The 23002-nt window shown below is 35.5% G+C and overlaps 1 long non-coding RNA gene across 1 annotated transcript; it reads right to left on the reverse strand.

The window, feature by feature from the left end:
• Positions 1 to 19139: 19139 nt before the first annotated feature.
• LOC133818458 (uncharacterized) lies at positions 19140 to 22009 on the reverse strand. Its single transcript, XR_009885905.1, has 6 exons — positions 21880 to 22009; positions 21250 to 21783; positions 21077 to 21173; positions 20840 to 21003; positions 20221 to 20513; positions 19140 to 20131 (listed from the first exon to the last, which is right to left on the reverse strand). It is a non-coding gene; the product is annotated as an uncharacterized LOC133818458 (long non-coding RNA).
• Positions 22010 to 23002: the final 993 nt, after the last annotated feature.

Consider the following 23002-nt stretch of genomic DNA (forward strand, 5'->3'; position numbering starts at 1 on the left):
ATACCCTCCCATAGTTTCCTAAGCCTTTTAATCCACCTAGGGGCATTTTGGTCATTTCACCTAATTCTCGCTAATTCCTCGAGTGTCTCTAATATTTTCCGCTTACTTCCCGACACCTAACCAATCACCAATTATATTCCTCAATGTCAAAATTGACTCCAATAATTCTCTAAATTCCAGAAATATCCCCAGGCTTGCCCCGAGCCGGGTATAGATCCCCGCCGTGACTTTTTCGCTAAACCGCTCACAAGGATCGTCTCGAATCACAGATTACAATTATATCCACATAATAATGTGGTCTCGAAAATTTATCACATTTATATACAGTTATGCCCTCAACGGGCCAAAATTACAATTTTGCCCTTCTAACCTAATCAGGGCCTACATGCATACTAATACACATAGTCATGCATCTCAGATATTCAAATAGTCATATAACATACTTTTAATCATTAAATCACATATATTCCAATTATGCCCTCCCGGCGCACTAATCAAGGCCCTTAAGCCTTATTAGTAAATTTGGGTCGTTACAACTATCCCCTCCTAATGAGAATTTCGTCCTCGAAATTTACCTGAATAACTCGGGATATTGATCCCGCATCGTTGTCTCGAGCTCCTAGGTCGCTTCATCGACCCTACTATTCCTCCATAGTACTTTAACAAGAGGAATCGTCTTATTCTGTAATACTTTATCTTTTCGATCCAAGATCTAAACCGGTTGCTCTTCATAAGCCAAATCTGTTTGCAACTCTAAGTCTTCATACCTCAATACATGAGTCGTATCTGAGAAGTATTTCAGAGCATAGAAACATGAAATACGTTATGGACTCCAGGCAACGATGGTGGCAAGGCTAACCTGTAAGCCACCTGACCAATCCTTTCCAGGATCTCAAAAGGTCTGATGAACCTCGGAATTAGCTTGCCCTTCTTACAAAACCTCCTCACCCCTCGCAATGGTGAAACTCGGAGAAATACGTGGTCCCCAACCTGGAACTCCACGTCCCTACGCTTAGGATCTGCGTAGCTTTTCTACCTGTTCTGAGAGGCGAGCATCCTAGCTCGGATCTTCTCTATAGCTTCACTTGTCCTCTGAACCATATCTAGCCCTAAATATTTCCTCTCACCCATCTCATCCCAATGAATAGGTGATCTACACTTCCTCCCATATAACATCTCATAGGGAGCCACTCCAATCGTTGATTGGTAACTATTTTTATACGAAAATTCAATCAACGGAAGATACTTACTCCATGAACCCTCAAAATCAATCACACATGCTCTGAGCATATCCTCCAACACCTAAATCGTCCTCTCAGACTGTTCGTCAATCTGAGGACGAAAGGCTGTGCTGAACTTCAACTGAGTTCCCATAGCTTTCTGCAAACCTCCCCAAAACTTGGAAGTGAAGATAGGATCCCAGTCTGATACTATAGACTTAGGAACCCCATGGAGACGTACGATCTCCCTCATGTACAACTCAGCATACTGATCCGCAGTATATGTCGACCTCACTGGAAGAAAATGGGCTGACTTAGTGTACCTGTCCACTATCACCCACACCGAGTCATGAAGCCTTACCGTCCTGGATAAACCTCCCACAAAATCCATCGTGACATCCTCCCATTTCCACTCAGGAACACCCAAAGGTTGAAGCAACCCTGCTGGTCGCTGATGCTCAGCTTTCACCTACTAACAGGTTAAGCATCTGGCTACGTACTCCACTACATCCTTCTTCATTCTGGGCCACCAATATAACATCTGTAGATCCTGGTACATCTTCGTGGTACCCGGATGAAGTGAGTACGGTGTCGTATGAGACTCATCCAATATCTCTCGTCTGATCCCCTCATCAGCTGGAACACAAATCCGCCCCTGATACCGAAGTAAACCAACCTCAGAAATAGAATAGTCCTTAGCTACTCCCGCTAAGACACTCTCTCTAACCTCCTGTAACTGAGCGTCTACCAACTGTCCCTCTTTAACCCGCTCTAGCAGGGTCGACTGCAGAGTAATATTGGCCAACCGGCCTACCACCAACTCTATCCCCGCTCTGACCATCTCATCAGCTAACTCTCTTGAGATCTGGGTGGAACCGTACAACTGACCTGGGCCTCTCCGACTCAATGCATCTGCCACTACATTGGCTTTCCCCGGATGGTAAAGAATATCACAATCATAATATTTCACCAACTCTAGCCAACGCCTCTGTCTCATGTTTAGGTCCTTTTGTGTAAAGAAATACTTCAGACTCTTATGGTCAGTGTACACCTCGCACTTCTCCTCGTACAGATAATGTCGCCAAATCTTCAGTGCAAATACCACCACTGCTAACTCCAAATCATGGGTAGGGTACTGCTGCTCATACTCCTTCAGCTGTCATGATGCATGAGCTATGACCTTCTCATTCTGCATTAACACACAGCCTAAACCCAACCTTGATGCATCACAGTAGACCACAAACTTTCCTTCCCCCAAAGGAAGACTCAACATAGGCGCAGAAATAAGTCGTCGCTTCAGCTCTTGGAAACTGTCTTCACACTTGTCTGACCAAATAAACTTCAAATTCTTCCGTGTCAATTTTGTCATCGGTGCCACTATCTTCGAGAAGCCTTCCACAAATCATCTATAGTACCTTGCTAGACCAAAAAAACTCCACACCTCTAAGGTGTTCCTTGGCCTCGGCCAATCCCTAACTGCCTCTACCTTAGATGGATCCACCTTAATCCCATCTGCACCCACGATATGTCCAAGGAATGTCACTTCTGGTAACTGAAATTCACATTTCTTAAACTTGGCGTACAACTGATGCTCCCTCAACCTCTGAAGAACCTATCGAAGATGAAGCTCGTGCTCTTCCTCTGAACTGGAATTCACCAAGATGTCGTTGATGAAGACAATAACGAACTAATCCAGAAAGTCTTTGAACACCCTGTTCATTAGATCCATGAACGCTGCTGGGGCATTGGTCAAACCAAACGACATGACCAGAAACTCATAGTGCCCGTACCTTGTTCGGAAGGTTGTCTTCGGTATGTCCTCATCCTTGATCCTCAGCTGATGATAACCAAATCGAAGATCAATCTTTGAGAACACTGTCTTACCCTGCAGCTGATCGAACAAGTCGTCAATCCTTGGTAGGGGTACTTATTCTCGATGGTCAACTTATTCAATTCCCTGTAGTCTATGCATATTCTCAGAGTCCTGTCCTTCTTCTTCACATATAGAACTGGAGCACCCCACGGCGAGTAGCTAGGCCTGATGAATCCTAAATCCAGAAGCTCTTGCAACTATATCTTCAATTCTTTCAGTTCTGCTGGTGCCATCCTATATGGTGCCCTCAACACTGGCTCTATCCCCGGCGACAACTCAATGACAAACTGAATCTCTCTACGTGGTGGCAATCCAGGAAAATCCTCAGGAAACACATCCAAGAACTCGAAAACTGATCTGGTCTCCTCCGGTCCTACTGGTGAAACCCTGGTGGTGTCCACCACACTAGCTAGAAAGCCTATGCATCCACCCTGTAACAAGTCTCTGGTTCTCAACGCCAATATCCTGGGTACGCGGGGTCCATGCACCGCTCCCACATAAACAAAGGGATCCTCGCCCTCTGGGTCAAAAGTCACCATCTTCTTCCTGCAGTCAATGGTAGCTCCATATCTAACCAGCCAATCCATACCTAGAATCATATCAAAGTCCTCCATACTTAACTCAATCAAGTCTACTGATAACTCCCTACCATCAACTATCACTGGCAGTGCTCTAATCCATCTCCTAGACACTACCAGTTCCCCTGTAGGCAAAATAGTCCCAAACCCTGAAACACAATACTCACTAGGTCTACACAGTCCATCAATCACCCTACTAGAAACAAACGAATGTGTAGCACCAGACTCAATCAATACAGTAAAAGGATTGCCAGCACTAGAAAGCTGACCTGTCACTACCGAGGGGATAGCCTCGGCCTCTGCCTGCGTCAAGGTGAACACTCGAGCTGGAGTCAAGCTGTCCACCTTCCCCGCATCTCCTTTCTTCACTGTCGGGCAATCCTTATTGAGGTGTCCCACCATCCCGCACACATAACAGGCCTTAGCCCGAAATTCGCCCGGATGGCGTCTTCTGCACCTCGTGCACTCAGGATAAGTCCTCCATGCATCACCGCTTCCCTGACGGCCACCCTGAGTACCCCAACCTCTCCTATCACGACCAGGAGCGGTCGAAGCGTCAGGGGTCTTCCTCTTCAATTATGTCTCATGCAAGAATCGCATCGGGTCGATCGAGCTGGCATCGAGCACCATCGAGCAAAGTCATTTTTTCATGAAAATCTTGATTTTGAAGGCCCCATCGAGTTGACATCGAGCATCATCGAACGACCATCGAGCAATGTCGATTTTCTACAGATTTCAGAGTTTTAGATCCAAAGAAAATTAAAAAAAAATAACTCAAAAAGCATGCCCTGATCTGTTCAAAATACAGTATTTAGTGTGGTAGTTGTGTTGGTGGTTCCATGAGGTGAGAGAGAGTGAACCAAGAGAGAGGGAGGGAGAGAGAAGAGGGAAGAGATGGGGGTATTTTTAGTAGAGTGTCAAAAAGTGACATTATTTTGAAATATTTAATATGCCTAGCATATTTTTTAATTAGTACCTAATATGATGCATAGAAACTGAAATTTCCCTTGTGTTACTATGTTTTTTATAAGCATAAAATTTTGAAGTATTTTCATGTCATACGAATACCTATATCCTAAAGACAGCCAATTAGATGTTCGTGTTTGAGCTTTTCATTTTCCTTGTGGAGTATAATGACTATAAAGTCAAGGAAGCTATAGAAGAGTGTAGTTGCAAAAATATGTTATAATCTTTTCTATGTATTAGTTTGCAATGCATGGATTGGTTTTCGATAGTAGCCCTTCAACTAATTTTTTTTTTTTTTGCTTAATGAGCTAGAATTGTTATTAGTTCTAACCACCTCTATGTCAGATCACACATTTTCTCTATTCTTTCTCTCTGATTCTCTTTAAGTTTCTTACTCCTATATTCTAGTTTCCTTTTTTGGTATCATAATAAAAAATAGTGTCATCATCCACTACAGCCACAAGGTCAAGCTATCTAGCTCGACCACAATCACCACAACACCGATCCTCAATGCTGCTTCACCATTCTTCGCCATACAATGGCACTTCAAATTCAAACAAAGTTTTGGGCTTTTTCAAGTATTAATTTGTCATCTTTTCTCATTCTCAAGTATTATTAATCGGTTTGAGATAGGATTAAGTATTTTTGACAGCTAAATCAAGAAGAGATTCCAAGAAGAATAGAGAAGAAGACTTCATAACAATTGCTCATTCCGAAACTAATTTTTCTTACATTTCTTCTTCTATTTTTCTTTTGATTGATGATCGTGTATTTTGAATATCTTATTTTTGTTGTCACGAACTAAACTTCTCTTTTGGAGGATTGACTGAATCATTTTGATATTATGAAATGAAGTTTCTATTATATTTCCATCAAATATTCTATCAATTTGTTTATGCCCTTTTTTTTTATAATGCTTGATCACCACTAGAATAATTTTAGATTTAGGATTTACACTCGAGAAAAATAACCTTGAATTGGATGTAGAATTGCATAACATAAGAAGAGGAGTGTGAGATCAATAGATTCCATAATTATTATCAAGTCTTTGAAAAAGAACCATAAATCTTAATCAATTCTTGTTAAATTAATATTGAATAAAGTTATTGTGCTGTTAGATAAGAATAAATTCATTTGCACTTGAGAGAGGGGGAATAAAATTAAATTAGGGTTCTTGACTTACTAATTTGGAAATATTTAGAAACTAAGATTGATAATTGAAAGATTAGGGAAATCAAGACTCCAACATTTAAATTTTAGATTTTCTCTTATTTAGTTGTTTCAAGTTCTATAATTTTAATTAATTATTTTAATAAATCTTTATCATTATTAGTCTAAACAAAATTAAGGGTTAAGTAATATTAAAAATTCAATCTTTCTTTGCAAATTCATCATCCTTATTTATCATATCTATACTAAAATATCACATTGTTTACTTGTGGTTAATTTTCGTACATGAAAGTTGATTAACTACTCCTACCAATTACTCACTAGAACTAATTACTAAAACTCAGATTCAACAAAAATCATAGTGCGGAAAAATAAAAATGACACAATCATTTTACATGGTTCAACCATGATTTCTCACAACTACCTACTCCATGGGACCTGGTCTAGTGGTGAAGCAAATTCACTAACAAATACTCAGAGTTATTACAAGCACTTATACAGAAAAAAAACCCAAACCTTCATTTTGAATTGAACCAAGCAACATGTAACCAACTCCATATTTTTAGTAAAGATCTTCAAGCAACCATTCTCCCGCTGGTATAGTGGTTTGATGGCGTAACGTCCTAGTAATCCAGGATTGTTACACTTGTGTTTAAAATAGTACTAGAGTCGCTAAACCAGTCATTTGGACATAAACGTGTAACTAAAGTTAATAAATAGGTGAGGTGTTTAAAATTTTGGTCAAAGAAGTAATAAGTTTCATTTAAAAGTCTCAGTTTGTATATGGGATCCCAAAAGAGAGTTTATAAACAAACACAGACATAAATAGGGTACAAAATTAGCTGACCTAAGCAGAAAAATAATAAAAACCCTAAATTCTCAAAGACATCTCGGTCGTGATGGCCGAGCAGGCTGCATCTGTACACATCGCCCCCACAGTTCTCCAACTCATGGCTAACCCAGCTTCCCCTTGCCCTTACATGCACCACGTAGCACCCGTGAGCCAAGACCCATCAAGAAAACCCAAATAAGCATAACAGATAATCAACAGGATATAAATACTTAATAGTGTGCTTAACAGTTATATCAAACACTCAAGCAGGCATTCCATTCATTTACACGACTATAGAGTCATACAAGCACATATTGCACTCCTTTCATTCAAGTGGATGTAGAGTTTTACAAGTGCATATCGCACTCCCTTCTTTCAAGTGGATGTAGAGCCATACAAGTGCATATCGCACTCCTTTCTTTCAAGCGGTTGTAGAGCCATACAAGTGCATATCGCCCTTTCAAATACAAACAGATATGCATTTCACACATAACACAACTAGGTACAATACATTTATTCATGTTTAAACAAACATTCCAAAGTGTGGTTATAGCCACGTTCAATAACCAGGGCTTAAGCTCTAGTCTCAACACATGTGCAGTTTTCTTACCTTAAGTCCTGAGTGAGTTAACGAGGCGACCCTGAGCACGATCCTTTTCTCTTGATCCTAGCAGTAAAACCTAGTCACAATGCATTAAGGAATTCCATCAAGAACTAAAACCGATAAATAGCTTCAAAACCAAGCCCTAGCCCTCGGGAACTCAGATTCTGCTAAACTGGTTAGTGGAATCATTCCCGAGCCCTCTTATTTGGTTTTCCAAAACCCAAACCAATATAATCTAAAATTAATTTTTGCATCGTGGCCCCACACTAGGACGAGAGACAAGCCTGAAAATCCAAGCATTTTGCACTGTGGCGACCACCATTAAGGGTCACAGCGCCCCACTTGGCAGAGAATTAACCCCTAACTTTTCCCCATTTTCTAGCGTGGCTTAGCCCAATAAGGGTCGTGGTGCCAAGGCAGTTCGAGGAAACCCCCAGTCTCGAGGACCTTCAAATGGGCCACGACGCTCTTACCAAGCTTCACAGCGTCACCACATAAAAAACCCAGAAACACGACTTCTGAGGATTTCAAACTAACCATAAACTGAATTCTACCCATTTTCGAGCGAGAGAGCCTATACGGGATAGAGTTACTGAGCTCTAGAACTTAGCCTATTCCCTGCCTAAAGGTCCCAAAAGACGAAAACGCCCCTGCCTCTTAAGTCTCACACCAAAGCCCACAACGGCATATGCATAAATGTCATTTGTCACTAATTCCCACTAAACCTCAAAATACACTTAAAAATTCTCAATTAAATCCACTAATCCTCCAATTACAATGATTTTCCCTAAATTATATCTCATACACTAAAAACTTCCTGTAATTTACCAAATTACCAAAACACCCCTAGGCTCACCCCAAGCTGGGTATTTTTTTCCGTTGTGACTTTTCCTCTAACTTGCTCAAAAGGACCGACTCGAGTCGAATATATCAAATACATCCAAATAATAATGTGGTCTCACACATATAGCACAATAATTACAATTATACCCCCAACAGATCAAAATTACGAAAATATCCATTTTTAACAAAAGCGGGCCTTTAAGCATATTTAATACACATAAACATGCATAAATAGTCATATCATAATATAACTCATATAATCCACATAATCACATATTTATTCAATTAATTACCACATAATTACTCCACGTGCCCTCCTGCCACACTAATCAAGGCACTAAGTCTTATTAGAAATCTTGGGACGTTACAAATGGTCTCCCTCCAGCTTCACCTCGAGCTCCTGTCGAGAATCTTCTTGAACTCCCTTCAAGCTTTGAACCAAAAAATCAAAGATAGAGAATGGTGAACTCTCACCAAAACGTCATAGGCAATGTGCAATGAAGGATTGAATGTTTTAGCCCTTTGGCAGAGGTTGTTTCTTGAAGAAATGACTTTTTAGCTGCTAAAAAATATAGTTAATTCGCACAAAACGGTTATATATACTACAACATAAAAGGGGAAAGACAGCTCAGCAAAACATGTGTTGAATTAAAAATCATGTACTTCTGGGCTTTCAGTGTTATAACATGGAATGCATGTCTCAACATGAAGTTCAATGCATGACAAAAAATACACTTACATACATCACACATAATTAGATCAGGGCTTGCCTTGAGTGGTATAGGGTCCTATACAAAATATGTTATCTTTAAAAAATTTATCTATAAAATGATAGTTTTCAAATTTTGAGAGTATTTGTGTATGTAAAAAAAATGACATTTTTTAAAAATTTGAGGCCTCATTATGTAGGGCCCTAGGCACAGGCTTAGCCTGCTTATGCCAAGGCCGGGCTTGCATTAGATTTAACTACGAAGGAGCAACATAAACAGAAAAAAAAAATAGAGACTTGTTTTTTCCCTCCAAGCCCCCAAAGTAGTTGGTATTTCAATCTTATAATAATCAAAACATTTTGCTAGTGTGGGACGACGAACTTATAAAATAATTGTGTATTCATGGGAGGGTCAATTTCATTTTATAAACAATTAATTAGTATTAAATTTGGCGTTATTGCTATACATTTTTTGGGTAGACGATTAGTTTGTGTACTCATTAACAAATCGTTATCAATTATAATTTTCTTAGTGTAATGTCTAAATTTATTGATAACCACAGAAAATTAAACATGGACATTTAAAACCCAAACATCATTATATGACAAGTTCATGGATTCTTTGTCATGAAATAGCCCGTGTTTTGTCCATTTTTTTCTTCTAAAACTTTTTGGCATTGTATTCTTTCTAGTTGTAGCTTTCGAAGCTATTTTTATGAGTATACTATTGTTATTATTATTTTCTTCTTTCGTTTGAATGGTTGAAAACCAACTTTCATCACTATAATATCATACACCGAACGACAAAATAAAGCAAGTGCAATAAAAGCAAATTCAATTGTGTGAGCCATATAAGAATACTCCCAATGAATGAGCCAAAATGTGTTATTCTTTATAATATAGAGAAAAAATAGTTAAGTAGTCTTCCAATGGGTGATGTAAAGTTATATTTTTTTACTTAAATAAATAGTATTTCTCTATATGTATTGAAACATTATTCATCAAGCTATAAATATATATTTTTTTTATAAACTTTTGTATATATATGAGTGTGATATTATTATATTTAATTATTTTATATCTTAAAATGAATAAAATATTTTTAAAAATATAATATATAAATGATGTATAGAAAAAATAGATAAGCAGATGTATGGTATAATGTAAAAGTTTGAGGTAAATTATAAAATTGTATGTTTTGGTGATATATTTTGTAATACATTTTCTCTATAATATTTAGCTTAAACTCATAAAAACATCTTCTATGAGCTCCTTTATATATATATTTATAATAGTTATGCACAAACTCCAATTAATCCATATCTACATTTACATAACATTTACATTTCCTTTATATAATATTTTAATATTATTATTTTTCTTTATAAGCTTTCTCTCTCCATTTAGTAGATATTTATTATTTCTGTTTTCTTTTTCAATTATTTTATCTTACTTTAAGTAATAAAATATGTTTAAAGATATAATATTTAAATAATGTAGAGAAATATATTGAGAAGCTGATGTATGGTATAATGTAAAAATTAGAGGTAAAATAGAAAAATGTGTGTTTTAATGAGGTATTTTAAAGAATGGAGTAGAACACCCATTAAAATTGCTCTAAGTGGCTATGATGTTAACATAGTTGGCCTGACATGTGTCACAAACCCGGATAGTTAATCATCCTTTCATGTCAGACTTGATTTTGACATTGACATTGTCAAGCTAACAATTTATTATATTAAACGAATGTATTTACATCATATAAATACATAAATTCACTCGTAATTAAATAGACTAAAATTTGGGATTATAACTTAATAAAATTATATCTATAAATAATAATTAATAAAATATATTAAATTCAATGTATAAACATATATGCATAGCTATAATATATATATAATGTTATAAATATACAAAATTATTTTACAAGTCTAAATTGATAACTAATTTTATCATGAGTTTTTAGTATGTATAAAATAGCATGTATATAAATATATTTACGACAAGACTATAGTACGAAAGTGCCTTATTTTTGTATGGGTGGGGAAACTTTTATGGTCGTTGATATTTAATCTAGTGGTAGAGAAAGTGAGGTACATAATGTGTACTTGAGATTATGGTATACCGAGATGCATGTAATTATTTTGAAATAGCTGCTTTTATATTCATCACTTTCAATATGTCAGGATTGCTTTTGTCCTGTCCCCCGTCAACCCCTCGTTTTGCGTGTTGTGTGTTCATCTTTCTTCACAAGAAAAAATGATTTATCTATGGAGTTGTTAGAACTGTAAATCATGGTTTTTGGTTCTTATTTTTGATGTATGGGTATGGATCCAAATACACCTTAATATCAAAAGAGAAGTTTTTCTTTCTTCTGCGGCCGATCCCTATCTTAGAACGACCCTTGTTGACCTTGTCGAAAAAACTACTAACGCAAAGCAGCTAAAGAAGGGGATGACCAAGGTTTGTTAACTCCCACTTTCTTACCATAGTATAATTTGTTCGAATAACATAGACATACGTTTGGTATTTTTTGGGTGGAGATTTGTGGACCTAGTTCATCGTTTATGTAGTTGAAGGTCCTACATTTTTTTGTGTTAGGAACTTAAAGAGTTAATTGAAAGTTTCATGCCTTTGTTTGTAATTAGAACATGTGTGTCCTTAAAATTTATTTTTATTGTTAATATTTCTGAGAAAAGAAGGTCTAATTTACTGAGCACCGAACAAATGGGTGCATATTGGCATGTGTAAACAGAATTCAAACTATCATTCTTGGAAACCTCTATGTGTAAGTAATTGGTGAAATGAAGAGGGCAAGTACGGATTTGTAAGTGGAACACCACCAAGTTCAAAGTAACGGTTGAATTACAAAGCACACACCATTTTTCCCATTTGCTCGGAGGGCTACGGTGATGAACGGGCAACCAAATGGTCATAAACAAATGTGGATGAAGATCTGGTTCGTTATGGGCAATTTGGGATTCGTAGGAATTTTGCATTGAAAAGGCTGATATGCTTGGACATAGTGTTACTGTTTCCAAATGAACATATATCATCAAAGGTAATGTGGTGTTGTGAACTGGATAACTGAAAACATTTGCTAGGTTAAAAGACATTAAATTTTACTTGTTCATCATATTGTTTAGCAAACAACATTTTTTATCCAACCGAATAGAATTTGTGCGTGAAAACTAGCAGACCATATTTGATTTTATCCAATTTTTTAGTCCCTTTACGGTCGTGATGTGTGAATAGCATTTAACCACACCCAATTATTTTGAATAGTTTTTCTTGTAATTGTTCTATGGATCTTAACACAACTGTTATGTATCTTGAATCGTCCTATTATTTTCAATGTATGTTTCATTCAGGAGAAAGGACTAAACCTAAAAGGATCCGGAGATCCCACCCTAATTCTTCAATGGTACAACCACTTGCCTGAATTTGTCAAGGAACAAATACGGATTTCTAGTTTGCAAATTTGGTCGTCAGGCTTAATCGATGTACCATTGACAACCCTTTGCTTCAATCGGTGGCCGAAAAGTGATGGGATATAACACACACTTTTATTTTTGACGAATTTAATGACGATGCCCCTCTAGATTTTAGTGCAATTTCTTGTTTGCAGGTTAGTGGCATGCCAATAATGTTGGGCAGGGGTATCCACAAAAGAACAGAGTTTATTAGAAAGCTTTTAGGACATCCAATGTCTACAATTAGGAGTCGAAGAGTTCACATAAGATTGATCTATGATTCGTATAAGAACATGACCACAATGACAGAAGAAGATGAAGATATTATGGCAAGGGTATTTATTTTGGCGCTCCTAGGGTCAACTATTTTTTCAAAAAATAACAACATGGACTACCTCCACTATCTACCGTCAATACAGTCAATAAAACAAATCTTAAGTTACAATTGGGGGGGGGGGGGGGGGGGGCGGGCTAGTCTAGCTTTCTGTTACCAGCAAATGGATGACTTGTGTCAAAACAATGCAGACTGTGTATGGGGCCTTTGGAATGCATGGCAGGTAATATATTAATTTGAACCCATCCCCAAAAATTATTTTGTAAGCTTGTGTCTCTTGGATATAATACCTTACCTTACATGATTTGTTGGAAATAGATATGGGGCAGAGAATATATACCAAGATTGTGTGTGACGCCCCACTACATTTCACTGAACGTTTTTCAAAGAACCATTATTTGGAATAAATGTCCAGCGCCCAGCATGGACGAGACGACCCTCCTAGAATACTATAGATCAGCTACGCAGTATCAAAATAACTCAGGTATTGTTAACTGAAGTTTAATTCACCCATTACATTGGGGTATAAATGTGTGGAAGCACAAAACTTGTTTTTTGTAACCGGTTACATTTTCTATAATTTGTAACTTACAGTTGATAGAATTTATTGTAACTTGTTAATTCAATGATTAACCGTAAATGTTGTCAAGAAAAAAAAATCCCAATCATTTTTGTAACCATAATAGCTTTTATAAGTCAAGCAGGGACTTAATTTATTGTGACCGGTTACATTCTTCAAGCACAGTAAATGTCTAGAAGGTAGAAATGACCCAATTTATAGTGGTGTTTATAATTGTTAAAAATTTATTGGTCTCAACCTGTATGGGGTTCTAATGAGATGATATTTTCAATGTTTCAATAAAATTGTAGATACAATGGTGTCATTTGGGGGGGGGGGGGTATAAAGAGTATATGTTCACAAGTGTCGAAGCTAACAGTTGTTTAACGCCCAAATCGTGACAACCACTAAGTGGTGGTTGCAGTATAATCGGGCGGTCGATCCACAAGGAGGTAACCTAAACTCAAAAGATTAGTAGAAAATAACACAAAAATTAGTAACAAAAAATAAATAAAAAGATGGAAATGAAACGAGATTTGAGATTTTGATGTTGTCTTTTTGATGAAATGATAAAATGAGATAAGTGAAATAAAGGTAAGATGTAATCAAGAGTTTGAGAAATGGAAAGGTTTCAAGAATCATCCATATGTTTGTTTAGTTACTTGGTTACTTGATTTACAAAAATACACAAGTAAATAGTTCACATCCCAACATTTACTTGGAAAATATAACATTAAAGTCCATATTCTTTTCTAACAAAAGTCCATTTGAGTTATAAAGTTCTTTACTTTAAAAGCACAATGTTAATCTTATGAAAAATCTAAAAATGACAAAATACCCAAGGGCAATAATGCTATAGAAGATTAGATATAAAATTATGTATCAATATTACTTTTACTAATTAGAAGCACATAGAAAGAGCATGACTAATCCTATATACTATTAGCATAAGTAAATAAAGATAACAAAATAGAGATGGAGATGAAAGAACATAAATAACTCAAATATTTTACATTAAGAACATAATAAATCAAATTTGCAAAATAACATCACTAGCATATGGAATCATATATTAGGCATTTATGCTCATGATTCTCACAAAATTCTAAGAAGAAAGTGAGTAGAAATTTTGCTATAGTTTCTTTACTCTCAAAATTACATACTAAGTGTGAAGAATGAGTCCCTATTTATAGAGGGAGAAAATGACTAAAAAGAAATTAAACAACAAAATGGGGTTTACAAAATAAATCTGAAATATTAATAATAAAATATGATTTTGAAAAATTAAATCTTATTATAAATATTAACATAGTTATTTTGGTTTATGATCAATATGCCATTTTTCTAAAGCACCAAAAAAGATGAGCTTTAAAGCTCAAAATGGCAATTTTGCAAGGCCCAAAGTGCACAAAACATGGGCTGAAGGGTGGTTGTGGCAGAGGAGACTTTGACCCAGGCACAGCCAATGGGAGTGCGCCACATCGACAGGTGGAGCTGAAGGAAAATGGCTGCTGGGGTGTTGGGCCTTCAGATGCGCTAGGCCTGCTGGGGGATTATGTTGGGTTTGGGCCAACGGCTAAAGAAGGCTGGTGAGTGAAGGGAGCTGTATTGGGCATTGCTACGGGAAGCTGAAAATGGCTCGGACAGGTGGCGCAAGCTCGGTGGCTGGCTGGAGTGTAACTGGGACGCGTGGCGCGAGGAGGGCACGCCACCTGGCAGCTGGGGGTGAAAGATACCAGGCAGGCCTGGGTATTTGGGCCGAAATTGTGGGTCAAGTTTCTTCAAAAATGCCAACTTTTCCTCCTATCTTCAACTTTATTTATTTCTTTCTTCTTTCTTTTCTTTATGACAAAATGCATCATTCATTCCTACAAAATAACAATAAATTAAATCATAATCAAACATTTTCATTTATAAAATAAATTATATTAATTCAATGAAAATATTAATTAAACTTAATTTATTTTGGCCATTAAAAATCAATAAATATGCATTTTTCACCACTAATCACCAGTCGTAGGATTCTCCTATTGGGGCCACAGCGTGGAGAGTGGTGCTTGGGAGAAAGAGTTACCATGCAAAGTTGTTGGAGTAAATAAATGACTTTTCCAAAACAACAACCCAAGTCAATGCTTGTGGGAGGTAAGTTGGTCTTAGTTTCTGAGCCCTGGTGTTTTATCAATAAGCACGCCTCTCACTTCTTCCACCAAGACACCGATATCACATACGATGAGTATTGCGAAAAGTATTTTTCCATCACACCCACAACTAAGGTGAGTTTCAATTAAACACTAATATTCGTTACGTTTTTAAATATTTACATTAAATGAATCGGAGAAAAATACAACACTACAGCTGAAAATTAGTCTGCAATACTAAGCTTATCGAAAACACAATAGTAAATAAATCTAATTCTTTGAGCATTCATCTTTCCGTTTGCAGTCAATGGACGCATCAGCCAATACACTGACAACAATTGACGAGTTCCGACACAACATTGTAGTACAGCTAGTGGTGACAAGGAAGGCCCTTAAGGATTACGAAAAGATACTCAAATCATTCAAATTTTCTGAGGTTAGAAATATTAATTTGGATTTCACGTTTACTAATTTCATGCTAAACCGCGTTCTAACATCGCAGATAACAAATGACATGGAAACAGTGAATATTCATAGTGCGAAAATAAGTGACGAACATGGGCAATGAAGAAGCTACCCAGCACATGATGTAGTGGGACGCTAGGCCACTGAAAAGGCCACGGGCGGGGGAAGGCCATATTTGAAGACTAACTTTCATAAAATATTTGCATTAAATGGTTATTATTGTTAGCCGTAAGTTCTTTTTTTGTAACGTTGTTTTTTTTTAAGTTGATGAATAGCTAAATTGATACAATTAAAGTTTGAATGTTAATGTAAGTTTTTAAACTGAAAGTGATGAAGATGAGTAAAGTTTTGCATTTAAAACCTCTATCGATATGAATATAATCGATTACACTGAGACAAGATACGGGTTCATCTGGAAGGCGCATTAAGATGTAATCGGTTACTGTTGGTATTAAGAGAGTAAATCAAAGATACGCGGCGGGGAATGGACCATTTTTAATAATTATTAATATCGCACAAGATCATACATATATATATATTAAATAAAATACAATCAAATTAGAGATTACCTCTTGTAGCCTATCAAGTGTACTAGAATCTTTTTGTATAAAATCAACGATCTTCGTATCCAAGTTCTTAAAGCTCACAACTTGATCTTCCAGACCAATACTCAAAAACATAAGGACGTGTGTGGGCACGTAGGATTCAAAAGGTTGATTTATGACTCTCTAGATGTACTTAACACATGAGATCTAGAGAGGTTTGATAGAGAGAAGATATATTGGATAGTTTTTCAGGTTTAGGAAAACTATCGCTTATGTCTCAGAGAAAGGGAGTCTATTTTTTAATCACATAAAAATTCATCTTTTTTTAAAGTATCGCTCTATAGATATTATAAAGATATTCAATCTAATTAATTAATCTTTATTTTATTAAAAATAGAATTCAAATTAAAATTGATCTGTTATAACTATTTAATTATTTTATTTAAATCATATTTAAAAATGAATAATTAAAAAACTGATTAAACAAATAATTTGGAATTCAAAATTCAAATCTCAGGGTTTGGGGAATCCCTATGTGTGGAGTCACACTCACTGCACACTGAGTGCGTCGCCCCACATATTAGGATTTTCCTTAATTTTCTCATTTGTTTGTTTAATCAACTTTTAAGACAATATATTTATCATAAAATAAATATCAGCTAATTCAAAATTAACTTTATCTTAAAATATAAATTTTAAATAAATAAATAAATGAATATCACATTCTAAATAAGATAATTATTATTCTCTCTATAAATATTAATCCAAACAAGATTAATATTAATTTTAACCTATAGTCTTTCAAAATAAAACTATGGAGTTAAATAATTAATTAATCCATAATTAATCAATTGCCTATAATTATCACATAATTGTTCCCTTGCTCTGGAAAATTAATTCATTTACAATTAAGTCATTCTCCCTACAAATATTTATTTTGACATCCTTACCCTTGACAGTGTATGACATAGGTGATCTGGAGACCATGAACCTATAATATGAAGCTCCAATAAGCCTGATTATTAATTAAACTCTTTAATCCAATAATCTTATTTATTAATTCCATGACTACTCCACTATAAATATGGAATTGCATTCTAAGTATTTATAGAATTATATTTACAAAGTTTTCTTTTGTAGTCGATTGATATAATCAATAAATGCAGTTATGTCCTTCATTTATTGGTTCGTTAATTAAAGCTAGTCAAGATTATCGTTTTTCCCTTCTAATTACCTATTAATCCTTAAGTATCATTTATTCACTAGTGAATAATTGATCTATAATCAAATTATATATTTGAGCTCAATAACTATTCAGTTCCAGAATTAACCCTTAAGGGAACTAATATTCGATCTGTTAGGAAAGTATGGATTCAATTATTGTAATTCATGTTACTAGCCATTCATGATATTGAATCTCCAAAACAAAATTCATTAGCCTCATTATTCTAAGAAATCTTAACGAGTGAATCAAAAGATCCAATAAACACAATCAGGAGTTCATGAATACTCATGATTTAGACTGATCTACAAATGATCATTTATTATGATAAGAATCAAATCTTTATGTCAAACGACAAGTTTAAGAAGATAATTAATTCTTATCGGTCCTGTCATATATAATCTCTATTATATACAACACATTTACTAAAATGTCTATCCACATCAATAATCTGAATCTACATCACTTGCATCTCATATGCTTAGCAAACCATATTAGTAACCATTCATTGAAGATCTCATACTTTAATATGTTACTGACTATTTTATTCATTATATATGATCTTAATTCTCTCGTACTAATACAAGATCATATTCTCATGAGTTAATAAGGAATTTTCTTGATATTATCATAATTAATTCAAACAATAATTATAATATTCAAATATAATAAATTTATTCTTTTATTTAATTCAATAAAATATTTTTACATACTTTTAGGGCATTAATCCTAACAGTTACAGAATTCTTTATTGTTTTCATTTACAAATTTTCCCTCTTCTGTTTTCTTTCCAGCCTTTTCTCTGGTGTGATCAATGTAACTTGTTATAAATACTCATATTTTTTCAAACCACTTAGATTTTTTTATAATTAATTTCACTTTTTGTAACCTGTTACACTTTATAAAACATGGGAATAAATTACAAGCAACATATTTAGTTCTAATCGGTTACATTCGATGGCTCCCTAGCTTATAATGGTATTTTTTGCAACCAGTTACAATTCGTAAACAAGGGGGAAGTGAAAGGGTTGCATATTTTATTGTTACCAGTTACATCCCATATCGATTAATTCCAATGTTTAAAACTATTCCAAAACTTAGCGTTGGCATAGTTTTCTGTAACCAGTTACATGTCATTTCTATTAAACACTCAGAAAATATTTTCGGTTACATTTTCCAAACAGGGAAACTCGTTACACTAAGTCATCCACCTATTCATAATTTACCCACATTAAAAATGCATGGACTTCGAAAAGGCAATGAACTAACAAACGTTATAAAATGTAACCGATCAAAACGTACTTCGTCAATCCTATTTCTGAAAAATTACAATGTATACTAAAACTAAATAAACGGTGACTAGTTACAGTGCTTGTCTTAATTAATCTTCAAAATATTTCATAGCTCTTTGCCAGTCAATCTAAACTCGCCTTTCCTCCACGACATTTAAGTGTTCCTTCCTTGTGGGCCTACCTAGATGTTCATCATCTACCCATATTTATATTCTTGTTTCTTCTTTGCATATGAATACAAATAAACACTCAAGTCTTCCCGAATTGCAGCAATGTCAAAACTTGAAGGCATTGTATCCACTATTTCCTGAATTATATAATCAACATACTTAATTACATAAATGTCACTATCCATGCACTTCCTACATAAAGTGAGAAGAAGAAAATGTTTATCAAAAGGACAGTACATAAGACATATATAATATTGTGTTCTCTACAATATTAGAAAAACAACTAATCAAAATACTTATTTGTCCTTTAGCTTTGGGATACTCGTTGCAGTACACACTTCCAATGGCTGTGTTCGAGGAACTGAGTATGCATCTGGATCCAAAGCCAAGCTTGGCTCCAAATAAAGACCGCTGACATAAAAACCAAGTTCATCCAACAAGTACGGAATGACAACCGTAAACTTTCTAACAACCTTCTCACATCTTGCACTCTAGGATTTGGCACTACGACTGATAGGGGTGTACAGGGTCAAGGTGTGTTTCCTTATATCAAAGTGAATTAAAATCCAACGGATTTATTCTCCAATAAGTATTGAGATCAATACATGGTTCACTTCAGTCCAAGGAGTGTTGCAACGCATGTATTCACCAAGTACATATTCAAAACACGACAAATCTAAATTGAAAAACGATGGATCCCTGTCAGCTTGTGCCTAAAACCTGTCGTATGCGGATTGTACTAATTGAGAAAAAAATGAATAAGTCGCTGTAGCCCTGATATCGAATATATCAACGTGCCTCACCATCTTTCGGTAGCAGTACAAACATACATCGATATGTTGGGTCCAACAAAAATTTAAGTCACTTAGCCGAATAAATACAGGAACAATAATGGCAGCACATCATAGATTTGGGCAACACTTTTCATTCTGATTATAATCAAACAAAATAATGCAACCAAGAAATGATAAAAATAATCTACATCAAATATCTATTTTTAAGAAAACATACTCTCTCAGTCAACTCTGCAGCTCCACTCCAAAGTGTGGCAAACCAGTCCTTATCGTACAACTCTTATGTCCCTAAAACCAAGCCATGAAACACAATTCCAGACCCAGCCTCATAATACGGCTTCCTGCAAACAAAATAATTTCATAATTAAATCTTAACAATGACCAACCATAACACAATAAATCCATTAGACAAGTAAATTGTTATAATTACTTGTCCTTAGCCACGACCAATCCATCTTTCAACCAATTCAAAAAATCTTGTTGTTAAGTTAATTTTGGTGACATATCTTGATCGAGTGGAAAATGGTACGTTCCACGCACCAGCTCTACCCCTCCCCTCTTCTTGGGACGTGCTATTTCAGATGCATTTTCTTCATAGGTGGATAACCTGAAGTAAGTTTTTTTGGTTGTCTCCTCCCCTTTTGTGTCACCCAGAATCCCTTCGTTGCCTTCTTCATTACCCTCATCCATGTCCGAGACTTGTGATTCTTTGACAACACTCGCCTACAAATAAATTGAAATTCACCAAAGCAACCAGCCAATTAATTGTGTAATACGACTATCCAGAATTATTTAACCGACTACAATATACCATTAATGTATATTGTAACCTTGTAAAAATTTCTCCCCTGCCAATCTAAGTGAACCGATTCTACCATAAAACACCCCACACCATAACCGGTTACACAATTAATGTAATTATTGTCAAAATTCACACTATGTTATTACATGACTAACCTTGTTCTAAGTGCATTCATGAAAACTTATAAGGCTTTTTTATTAATTCTTCACTTTGCTAGCCCACTGTAACTAGTTATTTTACACTTTACCATTGAACAGTTGTGGAATGTAACTGGTTACATTTCCACTTGGAGGATGAACCGCACCATCTGAAACACATGTGGCCGACCGGACAGTATTTCCTAGTTCTTTGGTAAAATTCTCAGAAATGATAGTGTCCTCTCCTAACAAAGAACCACGGGTGCTAGCCTACCTAAATGATGGAAATTCATTAAACTAAATGTTAATAATTCAGATCCAAAATATTAAGGAGTAAGAAAACATACCTCGTCTACTTTTTCCTTTCCACAGTCAGCCACTTTAAGGTCCCCATCATTAGGACTATGGTCCTCTTCCAACAAAGAATCACCGGTACCATCCTACCTGAATTATGCTAACTAATCAAACTAAATGTCAATAATTTAGATCCAGCTATATATAAATGGGTAAGCAAACATACCTAGTCCATTTCTTTTACTCCCAAAATCACCCACGTTAGGCTCCCTGTCTTTCAGACTAGGGTCTCTAACACCAGCTCCTGCACATGTTTAATCTTGAACCACCTATGCATCGAGTTTAATAGGGACGTAGTCATAAAAAAAATTGTATATTACACATCTAACTTATACGCATACAAACAAACACTATAAATTGAAAAATAAATAATACGTAATGCAATTATCTCATCAATATTTATGAAACCCTCTTGATTAATTTGCCGGAATGTCTAGCCCACTTCTGTTACTTGGTTTGCTCCACCAACGTTGTCAACGTCATTAGCCTTGGTTTCTTTTGATCCTTCAATTTTTTTCTGGTCCATTATGCTCCTTCGAATTGCTTTCAACAAAACCACGAATAATTGTTTCCAGCTCATCGAAACAGATTCCTTCAACGATTGCATCTCATTCTATATCTCCAACTGTTGCTTCTTAATAACTCTCACTCCATGCATGTTTCTCCTCAAAGCATCGTTCATCATATCCAGCTTTAACAGCTGCCAAAAAATAATTAACAGAAGATATTCCTTAGCTTTAACTATGAACACACGATTTATAATTTGAAACTTATTTACTTAAACGCTGAAAACTACCACGGCCTCTGACATAGCCTCAGCCCCATCAGCATCAGCGTACTCGAAGGGATCTTTGACCACAACTATTGTGTCAAACGTCATACGCTTCACAATATCCTGCTTCAGCTCATTTTTCAGTCGGTCGAATGGTCCTAACCTCCAACTGAAATATTAAACATTCAGAACAATTTGAACCACGAATCGCTATCCAACTTGCCCTTCACAGTAATGATTATTAATACACCACAAACAATAGATATTAATGTAATGTCTCATGTTTTGAACACACATTAGTAGTTGGTTGGAGCCGTAAAGAATTTTGTGGAATGTTATTCTGATAAATGATATTATATGAATTTGTGATAATTCATGAATTTTTATTGTCGTTGTGATGATGTGGTAAATGATCTAGTTTTATGCAAAGAAAAATTGGTCTTGGACCAAGGAATAAACCCTAATAGGAGAAAAATATTAGATTAAATAAAATAGAAAATACTATAGCATAAAAATATTAATTTTGCTTGGCAACCGAGAATTTATTGTTGAGCCAATGAACTTTAAGAGAATTGATTGAGGTTTGAATTCCAATCAACCGGGCTTAAGAATGAAAATTTCTTGTTCGGGTCTTTAAGGACATTTTTGTCAATATGTGATAAATTGCAAAAATTATGTGATATTGTGACAAATTTTATTTTTAGTCACAAATTAATTTAATTAATTATGCTTGGAGAATTAAAAACTACAGGTTAAAAGTTAAGGGAAATTTAGAGCACAAAATTCTCAAAGGGCCCTTGGATTCCTTATATGTGAGGTAAAATAAGAAAGGGCATAAAAGTAATTTCTAAGGGAAGAGAGAGAGAGAGAGGTTATAACGACCCAAAATGCTAATAGGGTTTAGTACATTGATTAGCGTGCCATGATGGCACAACTGGATATGTATGTGATTACGTGATTTAATGCGTGACTATGTGGCATGGATGATATATATGATGATATGAATATATTTATATGCATGTTTATGAGTATTAAATATGCATGTGGGCCCTTTATTGTTTATAAGGGCATATCTGTAATTTCGGCCCGTTAGGGCATAAATGTGATTATATGTATAAAATGGTTGAGACCACATTATTATGTGGAT

Source organism: Humulus lupulus, chromosome 2, assembly GCF_963169125.1.
Source record: "Humulus lupulus chromosome 2, drHumLupu1.1, whole genome shotgun sequence".
Taxonomy (NCBI): Eukaryota; Viridiplantae; Streptophyta; class Magnoliopsida; order Rosales; family Cannabaceae; genus Humulus; species Humulus lupulus.